General features: G+C 50.5%; 1 protein-coding gene across 7 annotated transcripts in view; it reads right to left on the reverse strand.

Annotated features, from left to right (window-relative positions):
* Positions 1-13,049: 13,049 nt before the first annotated feature.
* The window catches only part of LOC147014901 (uncharacterized), a 98,907-nt gene continuing 91,512 nt past the window's right edge, over positions 13,050-20,444 (reverse strand). For all 7 annotated transcript variants that reach the window (XM_085853339.1, XM_085853338.1, XM_085853335.1 and 4 more), the window contains one exon: positions 13,050-17,410. The gene's annotated coding sequence lies outside the window, so the exon portion shown is untranslated. The remainder of the gene's footprint in view (positions 17,411-20,444) is intronic.

Here is a 20,444-nt window from a genome sequence, read left to right on the forward strand (position 1 = left end):
GGATTCGCGCCCGCCGGCGTGCTGACGGCCACGTAACTCGAATCGCGGCACGTCGCCCACCGGACGGACAATCCAGTCGTGACCCTCTCGGACTAACGCCGGGAACCAGTCACGGGTGGACCTTTCGGTCTCACCACGATCGTGCCAATCGGCCCCGGCGTGGGATAGGGTTGCTCGCCAAATTCGACCGACCTAAGTACCCACACGGAGGGTAGACCGGGCGATCGCACCTCGCCGCAGGTCGACTTCGGACACGGGCCACTTTAAGCGACCCGTTCCGTACTATCGGGATAACCGAGCGGTGTTATTCGTCGGCCTCGACGGTTCGATTAATTATCGGGCGTTTTAGCCCACGACCAACCCTTTACGTGAAGCAGGATGGAGATTCAATAGAGGAAAAGACGAAGCGAAGCGGGAAAACAGTTCAACAATAAGCACATTTATTTCGCGATGAACGGAAAGCACACATATACAATTCCACCAAAATCACATGTAAAAGAAGAAGACAATGCAATATTACACAAAAAGCAAATGCAACAATGCAGATCTAACCGACTACCGGGCGCACGGCAACACTTATACAATTTTACTTCACAGACGGCGCCGACAACACATATTCCCAAAGCAAAAGAAAAGAGAACCACCCTCCAGGATGAGGGGGGTAGGCGGGCCTGGGGCCGAGACCGTGTCGGGCCTACCCGTCTGATGATGAGACGCGGAGCGGCGGTGGTGCCTCAACTCCGCGGGCCTCGCGGACAGTGTCTGGTAGGGGGTGGGAAGGGGGCCCCCTTTGTCGCACTATCTCAGCGCGGGGGGAAACAGGAGGGGGTTGCTGATGCTCGGGGGAAGGAGGATATCACCCTGTCTCGGGTCCCGCGGCGAGCGTCTCCTCCTCCACCTCGGTCGCGTTGCTGGCCTCTCCCTGTGCAGCTCCCGGCACCGACGCGAGCACCCCCTCGTCCGCCTTCGCCGCCGTCACCTCTCCACAGCTCCGTCCTCTTCACTCTGACTAGTACCACTTCTTTCCAGCTCCACCGATGACTCTCTTGAACTCCGCACACTCTCAACTTCCAACTCTTAACTAACTTGACTGACAAACGCAGCCGTTTTTATAAGCCCCGTGGCTTCGCTCTTTCACCCTTGACCCTCTGCCTCCGACCCTTCACCTCTCTAACTGGCTCCCCATTGGCCCGAGGAAAAGTGGGCGTGAATGCTTTTTGATCCATGTATTTGCATATAGCGACCGCCCTCCAACGCCCTGGAGGCGGGGCCAAATCGCCCCTCGCTCACCGATTGGACGGAACAAAAGTGGGCGTGAGTCGTTTTTGATCCGTTTTCTGCGGAAAGTCCGTGATGTTTTTGAACACGCTGCTCGGTGCGCGCCCCGCACGAGTCCAGCATCGGTGCCCACGAGTGGCGCGAGATGGTGTGGATGCGATGGTGGCGAGTTGTGACGGTAAAGGTCGTGGCTGTTGTTGTGAAGCGGCGTTGTGGTTGGTGGTTGTTGTTGTGAAGCGGCGTTGTGGTTGGTGGTTGTTGTTGTGAAGCGGCGTTGTGGTTGGTGGTTGTTGTTGTGAAGAGGCGTTGTGGTTGGTGGTTGTTGTGTGAAGCGGCGTTGTGGTTGGTGGTTGTTGTTGTGAAGCGGCGTTGTGACGTGGTTGGTGGTGGTAATAATGGCGGCTGGTCCAAAATAAAGATAGTAAAAGAAAAACGGCTATCCTGAAGAGTCGCAGCCCGAGTGAATGACATTTATTCCCTCTAGACAACGGGTTTGGGCCTAACTACACAGATACTTAAAGAGATATCTCACCTAAGGGACCTGAATGGTGGTTTGTGAATTTCGTCAACCACAACACTACCCCCTCCCCTTTTTACAGACTCGTCCCGAGTCGTCAAATATTCGTGTGCCATCATGTGTAGTTTTCCCCTAGTACATTTTACCTACGGATCCCTGAGTGCGACATTCATGGTATTCGTGTCCCCAAAATAAATAACCGAAGGGCTGAGTAACTACCTAAACAAACTCACTCACACGGACGACTTAAATAAAATTGCCGGCACTAAGACAAACATGCCGGGGGCGCACTCATATTTACAGTACATCTTACCTTAACTTACAAATTTTACACTAAACCATGGCCCAGGATCACTGAACTCTGCAAAAAAAAAGCAGTTAGCAGGGGGCCAGGCTGCTCACATACAGTCTCTGGCTCAAATAATGCAGGTGACAGGGAACGTGGCCGGCTGCTCACACGCAGTCCAAGGCCTTCCCTTTTGAACTGAACGCAGTGAACCACAACGGTGCATGGGCCACACACCACACGTAGTCTCCGTGCCAGCTCAAGTGGCACACGCAATGAACACAACGAATGGATGGATGAATGGATGGACGCAAACACGGTGCACGGGCCGCCACTGCAGGCCCGTGTTGTAGCTGCCAACAGGGCAGTTCTTGCAGCTTGCAAACTGTTGCCTTGCGGATCCTGGCGCACATGGAAATGAACAGGGGGGGGGGCAAAAATTGAACGGGACTGGTGAACAGGGGCAGTGGGCATGGCATGGCAAAGGCAGCAGGCAAACACAACCCGCAGAAGAAGGCCGCTGCAGGCAAACACAGCCGGCAGATGAACTGGCCGGCACAGGCCTTGAAGTACCACAGCTGCAGATGATCCGGCCGGCACAGGCCTTGCAGCAACACAACAGCTGCCGACGAAGTGGGCCGGCACAGGCCTTGAAGAAAAACAGCCAGCCGGCAGATGAAGCTGGCCAGCCTTTGCCGTTCAGTGGAGGTTGGTGGAGGGAGTGCGGTGGTGCTGGCCACTCGGAAGGCGGGCTCGGACCTACCCTACGGTCTCCCTCCCAACCTATCGCCTTTGCCTGTCATTGTCTATACCCACTCCCTTAATTTGTCAAACCCCAATTTAGCCCCAACTTATTTTTTATTTTTATTTTTATGTTTACTTCCCCTCTATAAATCGTCCCCTAACCCCCTTTATCGTCTTTGTTCGGCTAACCTATCCTGTCACCTAGCCTACTCCCAACCCCTACGTTCCCTTCCCGGAGGGGAATAAGGGAGAGCTAGTGTCCTGTGTCGAGGCCCAACGAAGCCTCAGAATGGCCTCCCCAGAGTTCAGCGATCTATAACCAAAGTGGGTCCAGCGGCCCACAACGAGAGCGAGGGGATGGATGGTGCGGAGGGGTACACTTCCTAATCTACGCTAACCATTAACTGTTAAACTACCCCGGGGCTTTCAACAAGCGCCTCTCGCTTAAACTATTGGTTCTAACAACCCAGATTCCCATCGCCTGTGTTGGTGTCCTCACAATTTCGGGCCTCGCCCCCCAATTTTCTCTCCGTGCCCTCACACGGTCTCATGGCTGGGACACGTGGCTCCCTTTGGCAGGCACGACCCTCTGCCGAATCTCCCGCTATGGCACCCCCGGGCACTACACTGCCTCCGAGCCTACCAGCTCCCTAACACCGGGGAGTGCCCCCCATGGCACCTCCCCTGAAACGCACACGTGGCAGGCTGGCTTCCCAGGCCCCTTTCCGAGGGTCACCCGTGCCCACAACACTGCCCACGCGGCTAATGGCGCCCCGGGCCCCCGCACCAAGCAGGCGCACCCGTGCCCACTACGCTATCCCGGCCCCCCATGGGCCCTTGGCCTACCACGGCCGACTAGCCTGGTGCCCGGGGTACCCACTCAGCGATACTCACCTTTCGCAGCCACGCTCCCAAGCCCGTCAACAGGGCTCCTGCACCCCTCCAGACGGGTTTCGAGCCTACTTTCCCACCAACAACAAAACGACTTCCATTTTTCAATTTGACTAACCCCCTAACTCACTCTACACTGACCCCGGGGGTCCCTTGGGCGGGAGTCACTCCTCCCCCCAATCACTCATCGCACCATGCATTCCCCATTCGCTCCACTCACACAGACCCGCTGGCCTCACTCACTCACGCAGCACATGCTTCCACTTCACTCACCAACTCTTCAACACACACCACTGAACTCTGCCATCCTTCTCACTACCTCCCCTAACTAACTCGTGCTCCCACGTCGTCCCTTATACTATAGCACGTTCCATTTAACACTACGTAGCTAAACTACGTCAACTCTGCACATCCAAAGTCTGTCACTGTCTCCAAATAATCCCATTTTCCCATCCTAAATCTGGCTATCATCCCTCTAACTAATTCATTCCACGGGCCCCATGAGGACTTACCCCTGCCCCATGGAGCCGGTCTAGCTATGCTAACCCTTCCCCCTAACTAGTTTCCATCCTGTGCCCTGGTCAAGGGGGTCTTCCACCCCTTGCCCAGGAATGTTGTTCACCCGAAAGCGAGGCTTGCTTTTTTTTTTTCCATGCGCAGCACCAGCGCGGCAACTCGCGCACTTTGCACCTGCCCGTGACGTCATGCAGCTGCACGTGTACCTCGTCCCTCCTTGGACGGTACCATCCGGCAGGGATACCCCTCCTGCCGGATTCCAACCCCGCGTGCAGCCATGACGTCACCGTGCGCATAAAAAAAAACACAAGCCCCATGTCTCGAGGGGTTCCCCACGCGAACACATGTGCTTTGCCCGTTGGAGCTTCACACACACGATCGCGTGGAGAACCCGTCCGGTCCAAATCCGTTTACCTGCCTAAGCTTTGTCCGTCCGCGGGATCGGCAAATCCACCGCTGGCGTTTCCGGACCGGGACTTCACTCTCGCAAGCGAGCACGTGGGGGCCTCGTGCGTTGCACAGCACGGACCTCGTGCTCACTGCTGGGTGAACCCGGCACGGTCCCCGAAACAACTACAGCCGCTACTCGGCTTTCTTTCCTTACATGTCGCCGTCGTCGCCTCCATTCCACCCACGCATTCCTGCGTGTAACGACGCTCACACTCCACTCCATTCCATTACATTCACACCGGGAGACGCGGCTGCGTGCTCCCGCATGCCAACCGACATCTCCCTCACATACCGCTCTCTCACACACACGGTCTCCCTTGCATAAACCATACCACTCACACGTGGTGCTCCATCCACACACCGTCCCTCACTCACACACGCGGGGGCACTCACCCGCGGTGCCTCATCCACACACCGTGCCTCACTCACACACGCGGGGGCACTCACCCGCGGTGCCTCACTCATACACCGTTCCTCACTCACACACACGGCGACACTCACACACGGTGCCTCATCCACACATGGCATGCTGGGAAGCACACACTCCGGCACACTCGCCACCACACCACTCACATACGGGGTCGCTTCCACACACGGGGACGCACTCACACCTTGCACCACACACACAGGGACAACCACACTGGGGATTCGTGTCCCCACAAGGGTCTCCGGGGCCTCTATACCCCCCAAGCTCGGCGTGCACCCGTCCACAGCACTCCTCCCCGCGAACTCGCAAAGCACGACCGAACTCACCTGGTCGTGACTCGCCTCAAGGGGGCATACTCCCTCCCCTCGTTCCTGGAGGAGGCCATCCAGCTGCTCGCACTGGGTCCCCACACGCTCCGCGAGCTCACCCTCACTATCCTCCACCACCTCCGTGTGTGTGTGTACGTCTCTAGCCTTGTCATTATCATGCAGTCTCTCCTCTATTTTTTCTGTCTCCCGTGTCTCTATACATTTATAGGTTTCTGTTGGCCCCTCCTGTCTATTAGTCTCCGCTTCTTTCTGGCGTCTTTCCCTTATCTTTATGTAGGTCAACCTTGCTTTCTCTTTAAGTCGCTCCCGTCCTTCCCTGTTTTTCACTCCTTGCTCTTTCACGATCTCTGCGTACCTCCTCCTTGCTTTCCGTCTTTATTGTTCTTTTCTCTCCCTCCCAATTACTTTCACCTCGTCTCTTGTCTCCCGTGTCTCTATACATTTTCTCTCCTTGTTCCTTATTTCTGTCTCTTCCTGGTTCCTTTTTCCTTCCCATCTGAGTCGTTCTTTCTCTCTGAGCCCCATTAGCTGTTCGTTCTCCCTCCGGAGCTCCTCAATCTCCGTTGACTCCAATCTCGCTCTCCGTTTTAGTTGTTCAATTTCACACTCATATAGTTGTTGTTTTCTCTCCCACTGTTCCTCCTGCTCTTTGTTTTCCAATCTCATTGTTTCTTTCAATTGGCTCATTTCCTTCCTGTGTTTCATTCGCTGTTCTCTCACTACTCTTCCTCGTTTCCTCTCCTGTCCTTCCTTCTCCAGTTTCATGGTTTGCTTAATTTGGTTAATCTCCTTTTTGTGTTTCATTTGCTGCTGTCTCATTACTCTTCCTCGTTTCCTCTCCTGTCTTTCCTTATCCAGTTTCATGGTTTTCTTCATTTGGTTCATCTCCATTTTGTGTTTCATTCGCTGTTCTTTGTCTATCTCCTCGTACTCCAGCCTCAGCTTTTCTTTCAATTGGTCAACCTCAGATTCATGTTCTTTTTGTTTTCTATTCCATTGTTCCTCTCGTTCTTCCCTCTCCAATCTCCTTGTGTCCTTCAATCTCCTGATTTCTCCTTCCTGCTTCATTCCTTGCTCCTTCAAGTCCTCCTTGTATTTCAACCTATTTTTTTCCTTTTGTCGTTCAGTTTCAAATTCATACTCTTTCAGTTTTTTATTCCACTGTCTCTCTTGTTCCTCGTTCTGCAAGCTCATCGTTTCCTTCAATTGACGGATTTCTTTCTCCTGTCTCATTCCTTGTTCTTTGTATTTCCTATTCCACTGTCTTCCTTGTTCCTCATTCTGCAATCTCGTTATTTCTTTCAGTTGGCTGACTTCCTTCTCCTGTCTGATTCGTTCTTCCATCATTACTCTTTCTTGCATCTCATTCTGCAATCTCGTGGTTTCCTTCAGTTGGCTGATTTCCTTCTCCTGTCTCATTCCTTGTTCTTTCAGTACTCTTTCTTGTTCCTCATTTTTTAATCTGGCCTTCGCTTCCAGCTGTTCGATCTGTACAGTGTGGTTTCTTAACGTTTCATTCTCTGTTGTCGTTCTTTCTTCTCTCACCATCCTCAACTCGTTTTGTAATTCCCTCTCTTTGTTTTGGTGTTTCTGTAACTCAGAAGCTTTCTTTTCCAATTCCTTTCTCATCTCCGCACACTCCGACTTTGCTTTGGCTTCGAATTGTTCAATCTGCTCAGTGTGGTTCCTTAACGTTTCATTCTCTGTTCTCTTCCTTTCCTCTTTTAACATCCTCAGTTCGTCTTGTAATCCTCTTTCTTTGTTTTCGTGTTTCAGTATCTCAGAAGTTTTTGTTTCCAATTCCTTTCTCAATTTGCGTGCTTCTTCACTCATTTCATCTCTTCTTTCCACCGCTTCCCTCCTCAATTCATCCCTTTTTTACTGTATTCATTTAGTTTTTTCTGCCATTCCTTTCCCGTTCTTATCCCCCCTTCCAGGATTTCTCTTTTAAACTGGCTTGCCCTTACCTCTCGCTTCAGTAGTTCCAATTCCCCATCTTGTTTGCGTTTTTCCTTTTCGAGCTTTGTTTTCCTTTCTCCTTCCTCTCTCAATTCTCCCTGCAGTTCTTCGAGCTGTTCTGACTTTTCCAGCAATTCCTCCGCCCTTTCCTCGAGCTGTCTCTCTCCTCTTTTTATCTTCCATTCTAGGCTTTCTCTTTCCTGATTGCCTGTTCTTATCTCTTCCTTCAATTGTTCCAACTCCCCATCGTGTTCACATTTTTTCTCTTCCAACAGTATTTCCCTCACTCTCTCCTCCAGTTCTTTGAACCGCCTTGCTTGCTCCAATAATTTTTCCATTAATTGTTTTACTTCCAAGTCGTGCTCCTTTTGTTTCTTTTCGAGCTCGGTTTTCCATTCTTCCTCCCATTGTTTCCTTTCCTGGGAGATACCAATCTGCTGTTCCTCTATTCTTTTGTTCAGTTTGCTCTTCGCATATTCCAACTGACGGGTATAAAACACTACCAAATTCTTTTTCCCACGTAATTTGTCGACTCTATTGGCCAAGTCAAGTTTTTGCCACCGAATTCGTTCCAGTAAATCGTCCAATCGCTGTGTCCCCCCGTACACGTAATTTTTCTGAAGCGCGTCTGCGTGCCGTTGTGACTCGTCCACTCCACGTTGCACCTCCTCGATATATTCTTCATAACGCTTCACCTTTTCCAAGACATCCCCCAATTGTGCCTGAAGCCTGCCAATGCTCGCATAGTCATCCTGCCACGCCTGCCATGGCACATGCCGTGACCACGTGCCTTGAACCGGTGACTGGGAGCTCACGCCTCGTGCTGTGCCATTAATATCAGCCCGCTCCGTGCTGCACTGAGGTGCGATCACGCTGCCATTGTGCGACTCCGTTTGCCGGCAAAGTTCGTGCTCAAGCCGCTCCCACTGACCACAGTTAGTGGTGGGGTTATAATTATAAAAAGAACCGACCTGGGCCATGGATCCTACATGACGACACATACCTAATACCCCCGGCTCCCGCTCGCCTTGAGACGCCATCTTGCTTCTCTTAAAGGGTTAATTTAGCTCGCTCGTAATTTGGAGGGAATCGGGGGTCGCTCCTCTCACCCCTGGACCGATTCCCGTGAATTTAGCTGGAGACAGGAGAGCCCGTTTTCCCGTTCTCCGATACCAGTGCCGCGAGGAGGGCGATGAGTTTATATCCCACTCCTGACACCAGTGTTGCGGATTCGCGCTCGCCGGCGTGCTGACGGCCACGTAACTCGAATCGCGGCACGTCGCCCACCGGACGGACAATCCAGTCGTGACCCTCTCGGACTAACGCCGGGAACCAGTCACGGGTGGACCTTTCGGTCTCACCACAATCGTGCCAATCGGCCCCTGCGTGGGATAGGGTTGCTCGCCAAATTCGACCTGCCTAAGTACCCACACGGAGGGTAGACCGGGCGATCGCACCTCGCCGCAGGTCGACTTCGGACACGGGCCACTTTAAGCGACCCGTTCCGTACTATCGGGATAACCGAGCGGTGTTATTCGTCGGCCTCGACGGTTCGATTAATTATCGGGCGTTTTAGCCCACGACCAACCCTTTACGTGAAGCAGGATGGAGATTCAATAGAGGAAAAGACGAAGCGAAGCGGGAAAACAGTTCAACAATAAGCACATTTATTTCGCGATGAACGGAAAGCACACATATACAATTCCACCAAAAGCACATGTAAAAGAAGAAGACAATGCAATATTACACAAAAAGCAAATGCAACAATGCAGATCTAACCGACTACCGGGCGCACGGCAACACTTATACAATTTTACTTCACAGACGGCGCCACCAACACATATTCCCAAAGCAAAAGAAAAGAGAACCACCCTCCAGGATGAGGGGGGTAGGCGGGCCTGGGGCCGAGACCGTGTCGGGCCTACCCGTCTGATGATGAGACGCGGAGCGGCGGTGGTGCCTCAACTCCGCGGGCCTCGCGGTCAGTGTCTGGTAGGGGGTGGGAAGGGGGCCCCCTTTGTCGCACTATCTCAGCGCGGGGGGAAACAGGAGGGGGTTGCTGATGCTCGGGGGAAGGAGGATATCACCCTGTCTCGGGTCCCGCGGCGAGCGTCTCCTCCTCCACCTCGGTCGCGTTGCTGGCCTCTCCCTGTGCAGCTCCCGGCACCGACGCGAGCACCCCCTCGTCCGCCTTCGCCGCCGTCACCTCTCCACAGCTCCGTCCTCTTCACTCTGACTAGTACCACTTCTTTCCAGCTCCACCGACGACTCTCTTGAACTCCGCACACTCTCAACTTCCAACTCTTAACTAACTTGACTGACGAACGCAGCCGTTTTTATAAGCCCCGTGGCTTCGCTCTTTCACCCTTGACCCTCTGCCTCCGACCCTTCACCTCTCTAACTGGCTCCCCATTGGCCCGAGGAAAAGTGGGCGTGAATGCTTTTTGATCCATGTATTTGCATATAGCGACCGCCCTCCAACGCCCTGGAGGCGGGGCCAAATCGCCCCTCGCTCACCGATTGGATGGAACAAAAGTGGGCGTGAGTCGTTTTTGATCCGTTTTCTGCGGAAAGTCCGTGATGTTTTTGAACACGCTGCTCGGTGCGCGCCCCGCACGAGTCCAGCATCGGTGCCCACGAGTGGCGCGAGATGGTGTGGATGCGATGGTGGCGAGTTGTGACGGTAAAGGTCGTGGCGGTTGTGGTGAAGCGGCGTTGTGGTTGGTGGTTGTTGTTGTGAAGCGGCGTTGTGGTTGGTGGTTGTTGTTGTGAAGCGGCGTTGTGGTTGGTGGTAGTTGTTGTGAAGCGGCGTTGTGGTTGGTGGTTATTGTGTGAAGCGGCGTTGTGGTTGGTGGTTGTTGTTGTGAAGCGGCGTTGTGACGTGGTTGGTGGTGGTAATAATGGCGGCTGGTCCAAAATAAAGATAGTAAAAGAAAAACGGCTATCCTGAAGAGTCGCAGCCCGAGTGAATGACATTTATTCCCTCTAGACAACGGGTTTGGGCCTAACTACACAGATACTTACAGAGATATCTCACCTAAGGGACCTGAATGGTGGTTTGTGAATTTCGTCAACCACAACAATACAAACAAAAAATATATTTTTTCTTTAATTAAAAGCATTTTTTAGCATTTTCTTTGTTGGATCTTGTGCAGATGGGTTCGTGCGGTGTTCACGCAGGCATGATGGGCTGGCTGAATGGCCTCCACCTGTGTTGGATTTCCTTGTTTCTTCAAATGGCTTCTTGTTCTTTGCAAACACGTGTGCAGGATTGCCAACCTGTCAAGGTTAAAAATTGACACCTGCTTGTGCTGTGCTGGCAGCGATTGTGTAAGCATGAGCCTCAGCAGGTGCGGTCCAGGGCAGCCCTCAGGTGTGTTCCAGAACCCCTGGGGTTTCAGGTGCTGCGGGTGCATTCTCAGCTGTTTCCAGGCACTATTTTACAACACTGATTCACACACTAATTCCTCAAAAATATTTTTATACCGACACAAGATGGTATTTGAAATATTCCATGTATAAATAATATACCAAGGATCATGGTGTATCTCACATTTATTAGAGTTTTTTTTCTCGATTGATAAATAACTGTTCATGAAACTGGTCGAAACCACCAAAACCAAAAGTTGCACAACCAAAAACAACAACCTCTTTTGCACAACCATTGGTGTGTCTGTTCTTGTTTTCACAACGATTGTGAAACTAAAACACTTTTACAAAACGCTAAACACAAATCCCTACATTTAGCACAACGTTCATGTGAGAGTTTCTTGTTTTCTCATTGAAGCCATATGTTTGGAACTGAAAGCGATCAATTCCAATCACATTCAATGATAGTTCACATGTGCAAATGAAAATTGATCAATTTTAAGGGGCTACATGTGAACTCATAATTGTCGGAGAGAAATGGAGCAGGTATAAGGTAGAGAGAGGGAGGGAGAGAGATGACAGACAGACACAAAAGACACGACATGATGGCACAACAAACATAATCTACGAAATGAGATACGAGCAATCATCGTTGGTCATGCAATCAATCAACCATGGACTGACCATGATATATGCTGGACAGCAGGTGCAACCCAATCTCATCAGATCAATGGCTGCTTCACAAATGAGAATAGGTAAATGACCTTTGTAAAGTGTACACCTCTGTACTGTCTATTGTATTGTTGTGGGCCGGTGTCCGCGGCGAGCACGACCGCTAGGTGGAGCAGTAGAGTCGGCTCCAGCGAACAACCAGAATTTATAGGTCGTCACCCCGGATAACTCCGGAGCCGACGGGACCCTTATCGGACCAAAGATCGCCAATAGATCGACCGCGTGGGATAGGGTCGATTGCCAATATCAATTTACCTAAATACCCACGTCATCCAAACTAACGGGGAAATTCACCCTCGACGGAGCTCAAACGGGACGAGCCGTTAGCGTGCTCGAACCGTGCATAACCCGAGCGGATGGTTACCAAGGTCCCGTCGGTCCAAATGCACATCTATAGCAGCAACGGCCTTTTTAATCCCCCAACACGCACCGTGCTAATCCAATGAAGGAAAGGACAAGAACGAGCTGAAACATTTAACAGGGGATTTATTTATAATGGAGGGAAAGGGAACACACAAGGAGCAGAGTTAAACCGACTAAAAGAGAAATGAAAATTTATACACAAGCACTTATACAGTTCTACTTGAAGACGGGCCCACAGACACACACACACACACACAGATACCCAGAAAGAAAGATGGACCTCAAGGTCTTTATTATTCCTTCAGTTCGGAGGGAAGTCGAGCTGAGGGCGAGAACGTGGCTGGCTACCTGGCCACGTTCGCGCGGCTCGACGTCCGCACGGCTTGACGTCCGCACCTTCCCGGAGCACCAATCGCCAAAGAACGGACCAGGGCAGCCGAACCCAGAGGAGGCGAGACGAGGTGATCTCCCGTGATGAGATGGTCGACCTCTTGTCATTGTGTGCCAGACGAGACGTCTCGGATGTGCGTGATGTATTGAAAACGCCGACCAAACAGAAAAATGCGCTCGAGCAGACGGGGCACAATTATTTCTCCTCCCGCTCGTCCCGACAACCACGCCTTTTCTCTTCAGGAGGGAGGGGCTTCTTCTCCTCACCACTCGCCTCCTGATTGGCCGAGGAGTTCTCACGCGACTTGTGGCGGCCTCCCGATTGGCTGGGGCGCGCGTGTAGTGCTCACCCTCCACTCATTGGCTGGAGCTTCAAGCCGAAGCGACGGAGGCTCCGCCCATGTCCTCAGCCAAAAACACATGCGTAATGGCGATCGGGTCGAGGCAGGAATGGTGGCATTGTTGTAGTGGTTGTTGGTGGTGTAAAAATGTAAAAGAAAACCCTGACTATCAAAATAACTCTGCAGCACATGAACATTTAATTCCCATTCGACATAGGGGAACGGCAGCTATCTGTCCACATTTACTTATCGAAATAACTGTTCTATAGGGACCCTGACTGTTGTGTGCAGTAAGCTTCCAAATCCGTAACAGTATATCGTTGCTGCCTTCCGCTTCCCTCCCCTCACGCTGCATTCCCCTTCCCTCCCCTCACGCTGCATTCCCCTTCCCTCCCCTCACGCTGCATTTCCCTTCCTTCCCCTCATGCTGCATCCCCCCCCTCCGTGCTGCCTTCCCATTCCCTTCCCTCAAGCGCTCCTCCTCCTAACCCCCCTCCTGCACCACACAACTCTCCCGAGGTTGAGGAGAGGAAAGAGTGTTTAAGAATGTGCAAATTGGCCAAATGAAAGCGTTATCTGTTTTTTATTTAATTTTATTTCATTTTTCTTAGTTGGAACTGCTGCTCGGATCAATTCAGTTTTCATAAAGCAATGAATCGCCAGATCATGGCAGCATAGCCGAGAAGTACGCATGCTCGCTCCAAGCTATCTCGCCTAGGTTTGAATCCCGACTCAGCGATAAATCGTCATCCCGGTGTTTCACAGACAAGGTGATTCATCAATCATCAATCCCTCGGATGGATGTTAAACGGAGCAGCACATCTGCCAGAATCCCACCCCCTCCTCCTATCCCTCCCTTCTCTCCCCCCTCCCCTCATTACGTTCTGGGCTTTCCACACTGTCCTAAAAACTCTTGGTGTCTCTGTCTCTGTCTCTGTCTCTCCCTCCCTGATCATGAAAGCCTGTTGTCCTCTTTCTAATCACTTTCCTTCCCGTCTTGACTCATGCGAGCCTGTCCCCTCATTGGTGCGCATCCGATGGGGGGGGGGGCCACGACGCAGCCTGTGGAAAATGACACATCATTCTGTGGGAACTTTCAATGCAGCCCCCGTCGCTCCCTTCAGGTGCCCAAGGCCACGCCAACAGCCCCCAGACCCTCCCTGCGTAAACAAAAAGTCCTTTGCACTGTACGTACTGTTTCACATACAGGAAGCGCCGTCCCACAAGCCACGAACACCAAGTGTTCGTGCTTTATGCCATGAACATTGAACATGCATGTGAGAATGGACACAATACTATGTGATCAAGGTCATTCAATCGGCCCAAAGGATTAATGACCACAAACGGATCGAAAGTGCTCAATCAAACAATGCGCGAATAAAGGGAGAGGGACGCCGCCGGACCTAGGAACGACCAAATTGTTATGGGGTTGAAGGTAAGACCAATGGGGTGAAGGAGGGATTGCTGAAAGGAGCAGAATAGGGGGAGGAAAATGGACCAGTGGGGATGAAGGAAGGATCAAAAGTAGCAAAGGGTTTGAATGGAATGATGGTGTGAAGGAGAAATGATTGAAAGTAGCAGAAAGGGGGGGGAGGTGAGGGGAGGAAGACATCACACTAGGGAAATACAAACTAACCAGCACAAGCCCCCCGAACAACCCCTTGATAAGGGACCAAAGACTATCGACACAAAGACTCATGAAATAACTGATCCTCAGGTCACCTACGTGTCCATCCATGTATGCTCTCCCCCTGGGGTAAGTTTCCAAAATCGTAACATTACCCCCCTCCCCTTATTCAACTGGTCCCGAGTCTGCCAACTCTGATGCACACATTAGATTACTTCCCTTTAATGTGATTTACCTCACCTATCCCCTGAGTGCGACAATGCATCCATGTCCCTCCCACCTTTGAAAATAAGGAAAACTAATGCATTGGGTTCCTTTACTCTCACACATTCACATGAGACAGTTCTAAATGCAATTGTATACCTAAACACATACCTGGTGGGCTTAAACATTTTTACAATTATTGACATACTTTGCACTAGTTTGGTCCCTGGTATGCAAATAAAAATGTTTAACAACGCTCTTCAGCCCTCTTCTGGGCAACAGATGGTCATAAAATGGTCCTTCACTGTTGAAGACAGTCCTTCGGGGGAAGTTATGGGGAAAAAGAAAAAACGAAACGCAGGTAGGACCACATGGCCGTTTGTCGGTGGCAGTCTTCATGACCCACATGGCCCATATTGAAAGATCTTTTGCCTCGAGGGCATCATCGGGGAGGCCATCATCAGGGTAGACTACTCTCCAGCCCGTGGGGATTCTGCCCCACTTACCGCAATCCTGATGAACTAGGCCACAACAATAAGTGGTACTTGGCAATAACTATGAATAACGGGGCCACACATAAGTGGTCCTCGGCGATGAACCTGAAGAGGCATGCCAAAAACATAGGCATATGGCAAGCCAGGCTCTGCAGGCATCACTGGCTGGCTTCTTGGTGCACACAGACCTGAGGGAGGTGATGGCGGTGCCGGCCAATCTAAAAACGGGCTGGGCCCGAAACTAACCGTTCTCCGCCTTAATCTTATGGGCCTATCCTTGTCATGGCCCGTGTCCCCCAGTCCATATCTGTGTCTGCTCTACCTTTTCCAACACCCCCCCTCTATAAATTGTCCCTCTGTCCCCAAACTAAAATGTCCATCTCTTGGGCTCCCCTTAGTCGGTGCCAAATTCCTAATAAGCTCTTTCTAATCCTCGAATAATCCCTTGGGAAGAAAATGTGGACTTGTGGAAACCTCAGCGCAAGTTTGAGATACGTCTGCAGATCTCATGACTTCTCCAAGTGGATGAATCCAGCGGCCGGTGGTTACTTGAGTGGTGGATGGTGCGAAGGGGCAAACACAACACTCCTAACTACTCAATCCATTATTACATTACAATTAAAGAATTCAAAAGGGCATGTGGTAAGGGAAGAGTATTGATTATGGGGGATTTTAACTTGCCAGGGATAGATTGGGTCCAGGAACAGGGAAAGGGCAGAGCAGATGAGGATTTCCGAGATTTAGTCCAGGATTGCTTTTTAACCCAGTTTGTAGATAAGCCCACGAGAGGGAGTGCAGTGTTTGACATCTTTTCAAGTAACGATCCCAATATGATGGACAAGGTGGAGGTAGGAGAGTATTTAGGAGCAAGTGACCATAACATTGTGTATGCAAAGATTCTGTTAAGGGTTAGAGTTCAGGATAGTAGGGTAAGGCTATTATATTTCAGGAAGGCAAACTTTGAGGGTCTGAGGAGAGAGTTGGGTGATGTGGATTGGGAGAAACTAACAACAGAACAATCAGCATCAGAGAAATGGGAAACCATTAAGGAGCAAATGTGTAGAGTGCAGAGTAACTACATTCCAATGAGGTGTAAAACTAGAAGCAGAAAGAGGCCAGGGTGGTTGAGTAGTGAGATAAGGAATACTATTAAGGATAAGCAGAGGGCATTTATTAGGTACTAGCAAATACTGTAAAGGATTCGGTGGTGGCGGGATTCGCACCCTACTCTTGACAGCCAAATGTTGAAGATTCGGCGTCACGTAACAGCACCGCTGTCTCCGGGGTTATAACGCTGGTTGGATCGGCATAGGTCTCGGGTTACGTGCCTCAGATCATGATACCAAAATACACCTGTGCCTTGCCAGTTGGGGAAATAGACCCCGGTTACAGACTGGGTTTGTCAGAGACTGAGCCGAGTCTGCCAGTCCGTATCCATTTTGGTTTTAAATACAAATCGAACAATTGTTCCTCTGCACGGCACGAATAAACTCAATGCGGCAACTTTCATATGAATCAGCCAGATTTATTGGGGACACATCGGGGAACACGACACAAGCAAAACATTCATGAACGTTATAATTAATCTATAACCCGCTCTTAACTTGGGATCTCCGGATTACGGGTTTCGAAGGGAACCCAAGCGAGATAAACCTTAGACACATGCAGACAACATGCAGACAAGACACAGAGTACTTGGTGATGCCTCATGGACGAGGGGAAAGTGTCAAAGGCACGAATACGGCTCGTGACAAGCCGATGTCAACGGATTCGAGCACCCAGCTCGAGCATGCAGCGTGGCAAAATGGCACTCGTACTCCTTCTCCCGGCACCGTTTGTGCACCAGCATCAGCGCGTTCAGCCCCCGTAAGGTCGACGGCACAAGAGCGGAAGATCCACGGTGTGCTCCAGCTGGCTTTTCACAAGGTCCAGTATACAAATCCAGGCCTGGCCTGCTCACCAGACTAGGCCAAATTGGGGTGTTGGGCTCCGCAGGTGGATCGACGGGATGGAAAAACGTGTTGAGCCGTGCCGGGAGCAAAGACAGTCAGAGGCTCCGTGGTTGGATTCAGGGTGAACCCGGGGACGACCCGCATGCTGGGTCCATCACCGAGGAGGAACAGCCGTCAACTCACTCCTCACCAAGCAGATCGCAGACTCGACTCCAGCAGCCTCTCATCCAGCAGAAGGCAGACTGACCTCTTGCAGTTCCTCTTGCCTCTTTCACGAAGCAGATTGCAGACAGACACAGCCGTCCCTTACACAGCAGATCGCGAATTGACACTCAGGCAGTTACCCTCTTGCCTTCCCGGCGCTCGCTCTGGACACGAAAAGCAGATCCCAGACTCACAAAGCAGCCAGTTCTATTCGCCTTTTTGGGGCGGGCCTTATGGACCGCCTCCGGGAACCCGTGATTGGTCCATCGCTCGAGACTGCAGCAGACCTCGTCCAATGGGTTGCCAGCACGTCTCGCCGACCGACACTCTCAGAGAGCTAGGCGGGGAATCGTTCGGAGTGGGTAAGGTAGAAGAAGAAAACCACCTCTTGGCACACCAACACTGTATGAACAATGGACAGCCTGCTACACCTCCTGACACACATGTAACGTCCAATTACCGAACAACCTGGCTAAACATGCATTTAAGGGGAGATCTGGGCTAATCCTATGTTTAATAACACACTAAGGGCCATTTCCGCAACAATACCACCCGTCGCTTCGCTGATGCTGGGAGAGAGGGAGGGGGAGAATGGGGTGAGAGGGATGGAGGCAGAGAGTGGGGAACAGAGGGGGGGGACAGAGAGGGTGGGGAGGGAGAAAGAGAGAGGGCAGGGGAGTGGTAGCGAGGAGCTGGCAGGATGAAAGAGAGAGAAATAAGACCAAAGCTTACCTTGCTGTGTTTAACCCCCCGGGGATCTTTGACTGGTCGAGGGTTAAACATGACCATCACCGCCGCGCCTCAACACAAAGTGCCATTTCCTGTGTGTTTTGTATTTTACGGCGATGGCCCCGCTTCACACAGGGGCAGCAAAGGTATCAATGGCTTGAAATCACAGGTATGTGGGGCAGAATGCAGTCATTGCTGCTGTGTTCTCTTCTTGTCTTGCTTCTTGATGTTGTGAAATTTCTGCTGCTCTGGATTTTTGTTATTCCTTCTTTTTTGTCATCCTTGTGTACTTCTCTGTTACTGTCCTACCGTTTTTTTTCATCTTGTATCCTTCTTCTTCTATCTGCCGATCTTTCCTTTGTTCTTTGTTGTCTTCTTTTCATTGTTCTTCTGTGTTCCTCCTTCTTCTGCCTTCATCCTTCATCTGTGTTTCTCTTTCTGCCTTTCTTCTTTCTGCCTCTCTTCTTTTTCCTCTTTCTGCCTATCTTCTCCAGCATTGTTTCTTATTCTTCAGCACTGAGGATTTCATATCACATTTTATCACAGTTTTTGACATTGTTTTTTTTATCCTTGTGGAGCTGCAGAATAGACAATGTTTCATGTTTTTCCATGTGGAACCAAGATGAAAAGGTTTTTGCCATTGCCAACTCTGGAACAACCAACATAGAATTGGCCATGAGGAAATCATGGGCTTTGTAGATTGAGGCCAAGAACTTTGAGCGATTGTCCTTGTGCCTTGTTGATGCTCATGGCAAAACTGAGGCGGACAGGGAACTGGAGCCTTCTAAATTGAAATGGCAAGTCAGAGGGGATAATTGGAATGCATTGGCAGCATTTTCATCATCGTTCATTTCATAGCATCTTTGAGGTGAACATAGTCTTTGACTCGGAGTTTCTTTTGGTTCTTTCGAATGAATCTCAGCCTTTCTGCCTCAATTTTGGCATATATGTCCACAACTAATTGGAAGAAGAGATATTTGCAACGCAAGATGTGATTGAAATTACCAGCTCTCAGCATAATCCTGTCAGCATGAAAGTCCATGGCAGAATTGTTCTTTCACTTGGCAATCCTGTTACTGGGTCTGTTTGTTGCAGTTTAATATCATATCCATCATCACCCTGCCAGAAAATTGGTGGATATTGAAGTGCATCATATGATGGGTGTATCTCAGAAATTCTCTGGAGGGACTGCCTTCTGAGTTGCAGCACAATGTCTCACTTGCCATGTAGTTCACCAGCTAGGACGACAGACACTTCTGATGTGGAGGGTGCATTGAAACACCGCTCATGCTCCCCAGCCAGAGTTTTGTCTGAATGAATGACAATTTTGTACTCTGGTGTCATCTTCTCCTTGACACACTTGAAACTCTGAGCATCGTGGTTTTCCTTGTGGAGCATATCTTGCAACTGCAACACCACTTCCAACTTGGTTTGAATGACATTGTTGCAGCACTATTCAGCCTGCTTTGTATTGTCACCAATGAAGTAGATCTGCAGGAATTTTGGCTCTTCATTCGGTTGTAGCTGTAGACTGCCAATCTGATGATAAACCTGTCCCTGCACTTTAAATGTGGCCATGTAGCTTGATTCTCTGATCTCTTTTGGGGTGCCAAACGACGTCATGTTGAAGCACACGTTGTATCTTCTGATGTTGCTTTGGAAATGACGCATTTGGAGTGTTGACTGTCAACAATGTACGAAGTGGTTCAGGAGGAGCATTAATTTGGGGCAGCCAAACCTTGCCGCTGTTGCAGCATATCCTTGGAGCTTCTCCTGTTCATTTCTTCGCATCACAGTGCCTGCAAGTAATTAACATCGAGCCAATAGCAACTATTGGATCAGAAGCATAATCCAAGGCCGGATTGAAGGAGAATGCAGATTTTCCTTTTTCCCTCCAAGGCTGGTTCCTGGATGAAGCCATTATTGTTGCGTTTTCCTCTCATCTTCTTTCTTGCACTTCAGGAGTCAAGGCTGCTCTGGATGCAGCTTTTGTTGCAGTGTTTTCCTCATCCCTGGGAACATTTCTACAAACAAACTACAGACAGAGGCTGTCCAGGGCTCAGCGACGATCCTGAAAAGAGCTCTCGGCACAAAACTTTGAGAAAAAAAAACTTCACAGATTGATTCATGAATCATTACCCGATTGAATCGTTACCAAAATGAAGGTGGATACTTTGAGCCTGCCCTGGGAGGACTCTTCCACATTCTGAAACTCATACATGTAGATACCAATCAACGACACACACACACATACACACACACACACACACACACACACACACACACACACACACACACACACACACACACACACACACACACACACGAAGGTGGATACTTTGAGAGCTGGTAGGTCGCCGTTTCACCTCCTGAAACCCACCCACCACATGTTGAGATAGCAGGCAACAACAGAAACTTGCACTTACGTACATACATATATGTCCATTGGGACCATACTCTGTACAGAGCGTTGGTGCTGCCGAAGCAGTCTCCTTGGCTATTGGGCACAATCCTGGACAGGTCGCCACTCTGACGCAGGATACTTGAATGACTCGGTCATCCCAGCAAGCTGGTACTCATTTTGTCGACCTCGGAAGGATGGCAGGCTGAGTCAACCCCCTGGTGAATTAATTCAGCGGGAA

The sequence above is a fragment of the Eptatretus burgeri genome, chromosome 13, assembly GCF_056783735.1.
Source record: "Eptatretus burgeri isolate ZD-2024b chromosome 13, Ebu_testis_v1, whole genome shotgun sequence".
Taxonomy (NCBI): Eukaryota; Metazoa; Chordata; class Myxini; order Myxiniformes; family Myxinidae; genus Eptatretus; species Eptatretus burgeri.